Here is a 7,500-nt window from a genome sequence, read left to right on the forward strand (position 1 = left end):
CTGAGGTTAAGAGAAAGGGTGTTTCCGGACTTGCCTGCCGCCGTCGCTGCTTCCCACGCACCTTGGAACCGCCCAGGCGGGCACCTGTCCCGAGAGATGGCGGCGATGCGGGGGCCGAACCGGCGCGGCGCCGATGGAGGACAACTGGGTCAGACGGGTCGTCTCGATCTCGCTACCGATAGGTCGGGCAGAGTGCGACACGCGTGTGACGAGGGGACGGCGAACCGCTGCCTCGGCAATCATCGGCTTCACGGGTGCCATGTGCACTTGCCCATTGAGGCCAACCCGCAGGCTGGAGGAGCCGTCCGCCCGAACACCGGCACCACGGCCGGCCGGCGGGGGCCCTCCAAAGGCGGGTCTGGTTTACCGCTAGGTCAGTGGGGGCTCAGGGGGTTGGGGTGCGTGCGAGCGCGGCCGGGTGGGGGGCAATGGCCCCCCGGGTGGCCGCGCCGGAGGTGTCACTCGCCTCCAGTGAGCACTCGGCTCCTCTCTGTCGGACACCCGGAGGTGAAGCGCGGGCCCTGCTACCGCGCCGGAGGTCCCACTGGCCTCCAATGAGCACACTCGGCTCCTCTTTGTCGGACACCCGGAGGTGAGGCGCGGGCCCCTCTTACCCGCGCCGGAGCCTCAGCTTGCCTTCCAGCGAGCTGGGCTCCTTTTTTATTTTCTTTGGAGTGGGCCACCCGGAGGTGGAGAGCGACCCGCAGACGAAGCACGGCCAGGGGCCGCCGGATGCCGCCCATGGCGGGCGCTCCCACTCCTCTGACACCTGCGAAGCAGCAAAGTGCTCCTTTTCGATTCCTTCCGCCACCCGGAGGTGGAGCGCGGACCCAGCCACCGCGCCGGAGCGAGCAGCAGCCTCGCTCCGAGTGTGCGCCCGCAGACGAAGCACGGCCAGAGGCCGCCGGATGCCGCCCATGGCGGGCGCACACACTTTTCTGACACCTACGAAGCACCCAAGTGCTGCTTTTTGGGATTCGCCACCCGGAGGTGGAGCGCGGACAAAGCCACCGCGCCTAGTGTGCACCCGCAGACGAAGCACGGCCAGAGGCCGCCGGATGCCGCCCATGGCGGGCGCACACACTCTTCTGACACCTTCGTAGCACCAAAGTGCTGCTTTTTGGGATTCGCCACCCGGAGGTGGAGCGCGGACAAAGCTACCGCGCCGGAGCGAGCAGGAGCCTCGCTCCGAGTGTGCACCCGCAGACGAAGCACGGCCAGAGGCCGCCGGATGCCGCCCATGGCGAGCGCACACACTTTGCGGACACCTCGGATTGGCCACCCGGAGGTGGAGAGCGACCCGCAGACGAAGCACGGCCAGGGGCCGCCGGATGCCGCCCATGGCGGGCGCTCTCGCTCCTCGGACAGCTCCATCGGCGCAGCATGGCGCTCGCGGTCGTCATTACCCGCTGGCGAGGCGCGGCCAGGGCCGCCAGGCGTCGCCTATCGCGTGCGCAAACTCCCAGCAAGCACCAACGTGCTCCTTTGGATGTTGTCATCCGGAGGTGATAGCGCGGCCCGGGCCGCCTGACGCGGCCCATCGCGGGCGCTCCTCGTCGGACACCTGCGTCACACAGCCTGGGTGCCAGCTGTGGAGTGACACTTGGAGAAAAAGAAGCACAAGTCACTCATATCAAAGTTCCCGTTCCCTTTTGTTTGTGTCACGCTTGGAAATGCTTGAGAGGTGACACTTTGTCAAATTTGCAGCTGGTGTCTCATGATCATCATCACCGCTGCTCATCAGCCTTCCTTGGATGCCTGCCATGCACGCGGCCCAACGGGGCACTCAGATGGGGTGGGCAGCCCGGACCGCCTTGCGCGGCCCAACACGGGCGCCCGGGGGACGCGGAAACCCGTTTTAGAAAATAACCTCCAGGGGTTTTCCAAGAGCGGCACAGCCCCAGCTCACGTCCGTGTTTCAGTGCGTCAAAAGCGGATTCAAAAGTGTGCTTTTCTCGGTACTTCCCCTGGAGGTCAGTGTTTCTAAAAACTGGGTTTCCGAAATCGTGCTGGAGGTGTTTTGGTCAACCAGGAAAAATGGCATTTACGGGAGAGGGTAAAGTATACCCCCCCCCCCCCTCTCGGCTGATTTACCCTCTCCCGTAAACGCGTTTTTTCCTGGTCGACCAAAACACTCATTGACTCCCATTCATTTGACACTTTGTCATTTTTTCAGCACTTTTTTCGCGCATTGGGTACTCCGCCCATTGACTCCCATTCATTTGACACTTTGTCGTTTTTCCAGACCTTTTTTCACGCATTGGGTACTCCGCCCATTCACTCCCATTCATTTGACACTTTGTCGTTTTTTCAGCACTTTTTTCGCGCATTGGGTACTCCGCCCCATTCACTCCCATTCATTTCACACTTAGAAAAATCATCCGAGCGGCTCTCCACGCATTTTATAGCCGCTTTGGGGCTCCAGCCGCCTCGGCCTTCATTTCTGACTAGGCTCGTGTGGACTTTGTCGTTTTTTCAGCACTTTTTTCGCGCATTGGGTACTCCGCCCCATTCACTCCCATTCATTTCACACTTTGAAAAATCATCCGAGCGGCTCTCCACGCGTTTTATAGCCGCTTTGGGGCTCCAGCCGCCTCGGACTGCATTTCTGACTAGGCTCGTGTGGACTTTGTCGTTTTTTCAGCACTTTTTTCGCGCATTGGGTACTCCGCCCCATTCACTCCCATTCATTTCACACTTTGAAAAATCATCCGAGCGGCTCTCCACGCGTTTTATAGCCGCTTTGGGGCTCCAGCCGCCTCGGACTGCATTTCTGACTAGGCTCGTGTGGACTTTGTCGTTTTTTCAGCACTTTTTTTACACATTGGGTACTCTGCCCCATTCACTCCCATTCATTTGACACTTTGAAAAATCATCCGAGCGGCTCTCCACGCGTTTTATAGCCGCTTTGGGGCTCCAGCCGCCTCGGACTGCATTTCTGACTAGGCTCGTGTGGACTTTGTCGTTTTTTCAGCACTTTTTTTACACATTGGGTACTCTGCCCCATTCACTCCCATTCATTTGACACTTTGAAAAATCATCCGAGCGGCTCTCCACGCGTTTTATAGCCGCTTTGGGGCTCCAGCCGCCTCGGACTGCATTTCTGACTAGGCTCGTGTGGACTTTGTCGTTTTTTCAGCACTTTTTTTACACATTGGGTACTCTGCCCCATTCACTCCCATTCATTTGACACTTTGAAAAATCATCCGAGCGGCTCTCCACGCGTTTTATAGCCGCTTTCAGACTCCTGCCGCCTCGCCTGCACTTCCGCCTCGGTCCGTTAGGATTTAGGCCTTTTTTCAGCACTTTTTCTCCGTTCCTCCGGGGCGACAGCGGCTCTCCACGCATTTTATAGCCGTTTTCAGACTCCTGCCGCCTCGCCTGCACTTCCGCCTCGGTCCGTTAGGATTTAGGCCTTTTTTCAGCACTTTTTCTCCGTTCCTCCGGGGCGACAGCGGCTCTCCACGCATTTTATAGCCGTTTTCAGACTCCTGCCGCCTCGCCTGCACTTCCGCCTCGGTCCGTTAGGATTTAGGCCTTTTTTCAGCACTTTTTCTCCGTTCCTCCGGGGCGACAGCGGCTCTCCACGCATTTTATAGCCGTTTTCAGACTCCTGCCGCCTCGCCTGCACTTCCGCCTCGGTCCGTTAGGATTTAGGCCTTTTTTCAGCACTTTTTCTCCGTTCCTCCGGGGCGACAGCGGCTCTCCACGCATTTTATAGCCGTTTTCAGACTCCTGCCGCCTCGCCTGCACTTCCGCCTCGGTCCGTTAGGATTTAGGCCTTTTTTCAGCACTTTTTCTCCGTTTCTCCGGGGCGACAGCGGCTCTCCACGCATTTTATAGCCGTTTTCAGACTCCTGCCGCCTCGCCTGCACTTCCGCCTAGGTCCGTTAGGATTTAGGCCTTTTTTCAGCACTTTTTCTCCGTTTCTCCGGGGCGACAGCGGCTCTCCACGCTTTTTATAGCGGTTTTCAGACTCCTGCCGCCTCGCCTGCACTTCCGCCTAGGTCCGTTAGGATTTAGGCCTTTTTTCAGCACTTTTTCTCCGTTCCTCCGGGGCGACAGCGGCTCTCCACGCTTTTTATAGCCGCTTTGGGGCTTTAGCCGCCTCGGCCTGCATTTCTGACTAGGCTCGTGTGGACTTTTTCAGCACTTTTTTTGTGCATTGGGTACTCTCGCCCATTGACTCCCATTCATTTGACACTTTGTCATATTTTCAGCACTTTTTTGGCGCATTGGGTACTCTCGCCCATTGACTCCCATTCATTTGACACTTTGTCATATTTTCAGCACTTTTTTGGCGCATTGGGTACTCTCGCCCATTGACTTCAATGCATTTACTGCAACTCCTGCCTGTGTCCGCCAGAGGGCGTCTGGCTTAACAGCGGCTCTCCACGCTATTTCTATCCGCTTTGAGGCTCCAGGCAGCTCGGCCTGGGTTTCTGAATTTCTCCCTTGACACTTTGTTACTTTTTCACCCTTTTTCTCATTTCATCCAGGGACACAGCGGCTCTCACAGACTTTAGAACCGCCCCTGGGCTCCAGGACCCTAGGCATGGGTTTCTGCCTAGCTCCCTTGACACTTTGCCATTTTTCCACCCTTTTTCTCATTTCATCCAGGGACACAGCGGCTCTCCACAGACTTTGCAGGCGCCCCCGGGCTCCAGGAAGCTCGGCCTGGGTTTCTGAATTTCTCCCTTGACACTTTGCCATTTTTTCACCTTTTTTCTCATTTCATCCAGGGACACAGCGGCTCTCCACAGACTTTGCAGCCGCCCCCGGGCTCCAGGCAGCTCGGCCTGGGTTTCTGAATTTCTCCCTTGACACTTTGCCATTTTTTCACCTTTTTTCTCATTTCATCCAGGGACACAGCGGCTCTCCACAGACTTTGCAGCCGCCCCTGGGCTCCAGCCAGCTCGGCCTGAGTTTCTGAATTTCTCCCTTGACACTTTGCCATTTTTTCACCCTTTTTCTCATTTCATCCAGGGACACAGCGGCTCTCCACAGACTTTCCCGCGGCCCCTGGGCTCCAGGACCCTAGGCATGGGTTTCTGCCTAGCTCCCTTGACACTTTGCCATTTTTTCACCTTTTTTCTCATTTCATCCAGGGACACAGCGGCTCTCCACAGACTTTGCAGCCGCCCCCGGGCTCCAGGCAGCTCGGCCTGGGTTTCTGAATTTCTCCCTTGACACTTTGCCATTTTTTCACCTTTTTTCTCATTTCATCCAGGGACACAGCGGCTCTCCACAGACTTTGCAGCCGCCCCTGGGCTCCAGCCAGCTCGGCCTGAGTTTCTGAATTTCTCCCTTGACACTTTGCCATTTTTTCACCCTTTTTCTCATTTCATCCAGGGACACAGCGGCTCTCCACAGACTTTCCCGCGGCCCCTGGGCTCCAGGACCCTAGGCATGGGTTTCTGCCTAGCTCCCTTGACACTTTGCCATTTTTTCACCCTTTTTCTCATTTCATCCAGGGACACAGCGGCTCTCCACAGACTTTGCAGCCGCCCCTGGGCTCCAGGACCCTAGGCATGGGTTTCTGCCTAGCTCCCTTGACACTTTGCCATTTTTTCACCCTTTTTCTCATTTCATCCAGGGACACAGCGGCTCTCCACAGACTTTACAGCCGCCCCTGGGCTCCAGGACCCTAGGCACGGGTTTCTGAATTTTTCCCTTGACACTTTGCCATTTTTTCACCCTTTTTCTCATTTCATCCAGGGACACAGCGGCTCTCCACAGACTTTCCCGCGGCCCCTGGGCTCCAGGCAGCTCGGCCTGAGTTTCTGAATTTCTCCCTTGACACTTTGCCATTTTTTCACCTTTTTTCTCATTTCATCCAGGGACACAGCGGCTCTCCACAGACTTTGCAGCCGCCCCTGGGCTCCAGCCAGCTCGGCCTGAGTTTCTGAATTTCTCCCTTGACACTTTGCCATTTTTTCACCCTTTTTCTCATTTCATCCAGGGACACAGCGGCTCTCACAGACTTTAGAACCGCCCCTGGGCTCCAGGACCCTAGGCATGGGTTTCTGCCTAGCTCCCTTGACACTTTGCCATTTTTTCACCTTTTTTCTCATTTCATCCAGGGACACAGCGGCTCTCCACAGACTTTGCAGCCGCCCCCGGGCTCCAGGCAGCTCGGCCTGGGTTTCTGAATTTCTCCCTTGACACTTTGCCATTTTTTCACCTTTTTTCTCATTTCATCCAGGGACACAGCGGCTCTCCACAGACTTTGCAGCCGCCCCTGGGCTCCAGCCAGCTCGGCCTGAGTTTCTGAATTTCTCCCTTGACACTTTGCCATTTTTTCACCCTTTTTCTCATTTCATCCAGGGACACAGCGGCTCTCCACAGACTTTCCCGCGGCCCCTGGGCTCCAGGACCCTAGGCATGGGTTTCTGCCTAGCTCCCTTGACACTTTGCCATTTTTTCACCCTTTTTCTCATTTCATCCAGGGACACAGCGGCTCTCCACAGACTTTGCAGCCGCCCCTGGGCTCCAGGACCCTAGGCATGGGTTTCTGCCTAGCTCCCTTGACACTTTGCCATTTTTTCACCCTTTTTCTCATTTCATCCAGGGACACAGCGGCTCTCCACAGACTTTACAGCCGCCCCTGGGCTCCAGGACCCTAGGCACGGGTTTCTGAATTTTTCCCTTGACACTTTGCCATTTTTTCACCCTTTTTCTCATTTCATCCAGGGACACAGCGGCTCTCCACAGACTTTCCCGCGGCCCCTGGGCTCCAGGCAGCTCGGCCTGAGTTTCTGAATTTCTCCCTTGACACTTTGCCATTTTTTCACCTTTTTTCTCATTTCATCCAGGGACACAGCGGCTCTCCACAGACTTTGCAGCCGCCCCTGGGCTCCAGCCAGCTCGGCCTGAGTTTCTGAATTTCTCCCTTGACACTTTGCCATTTTTTCACCCTTTTTCTCATTTCATCCAGGGACACAGCGGCTCTCACAGACTTTAGAACCGCCCCTGGGCTCCAGGACCCTAGGCATGGGTTTCTGCCTAGCTCCCTTGACACTTTGCCATTTTTTCACCTTTTTTCTCATTTCATCCAGGGACACAGCGGCTCTCCACAGACTTTGCAGCCGCCCCCGGGCTCCAGGCAGCTCGGCCTGGGTTTCTGAATTTCTCCCTTGACACTTTGCCATTTTTTCACCTTTTTTCTCATTTCATCCAGGGACACAGCGGCTCTCCACAGACTTTGCAGCCGCCCCTGGGCTCCAGCCAGCTCGGCCTGAGTTTCTGAATTTCTCCCTTGACACTTTGCCATTTTTTCACCCTTTTTCTCATTTCATCCAGGGACACAGCGGCTCTCCACAGACTTTCCCGCGGCCCCTGGGCTCCAGGACCCTAGGCATGGGTTTCTGCCTAGCTCCCTTGACACTTTGCCATTTTTTCACCCTTTTTCTCATTTCATCCAGGGACACAGCGGCTCTCCACAGACTTTGCAGCCGCCCCTGGGCTCCAGGACCCTAGGCATGGGTTTCTGCCTAGCTC

The sequence above is a fragment of the Dunckerocampus dactyliophorus genome, unplaced genomic scaffold (genome assembly GCF_027744805.1).
Source record: "Dunckerocampus dactyliophorus isolate RoL2022-P2 unplaced genomic scaffold, RoL_Ddac_1.1 HiC_scaffold_116, whole genome shotgun sequence".
Classification (NCBI taxonomy): Eukaryota; Metazoa; Chordata; class Actinopteri; order Syngnathiformes; family Syngnathidae; genus Dunckerocampus; species Dunckerocampus dactyliophorus.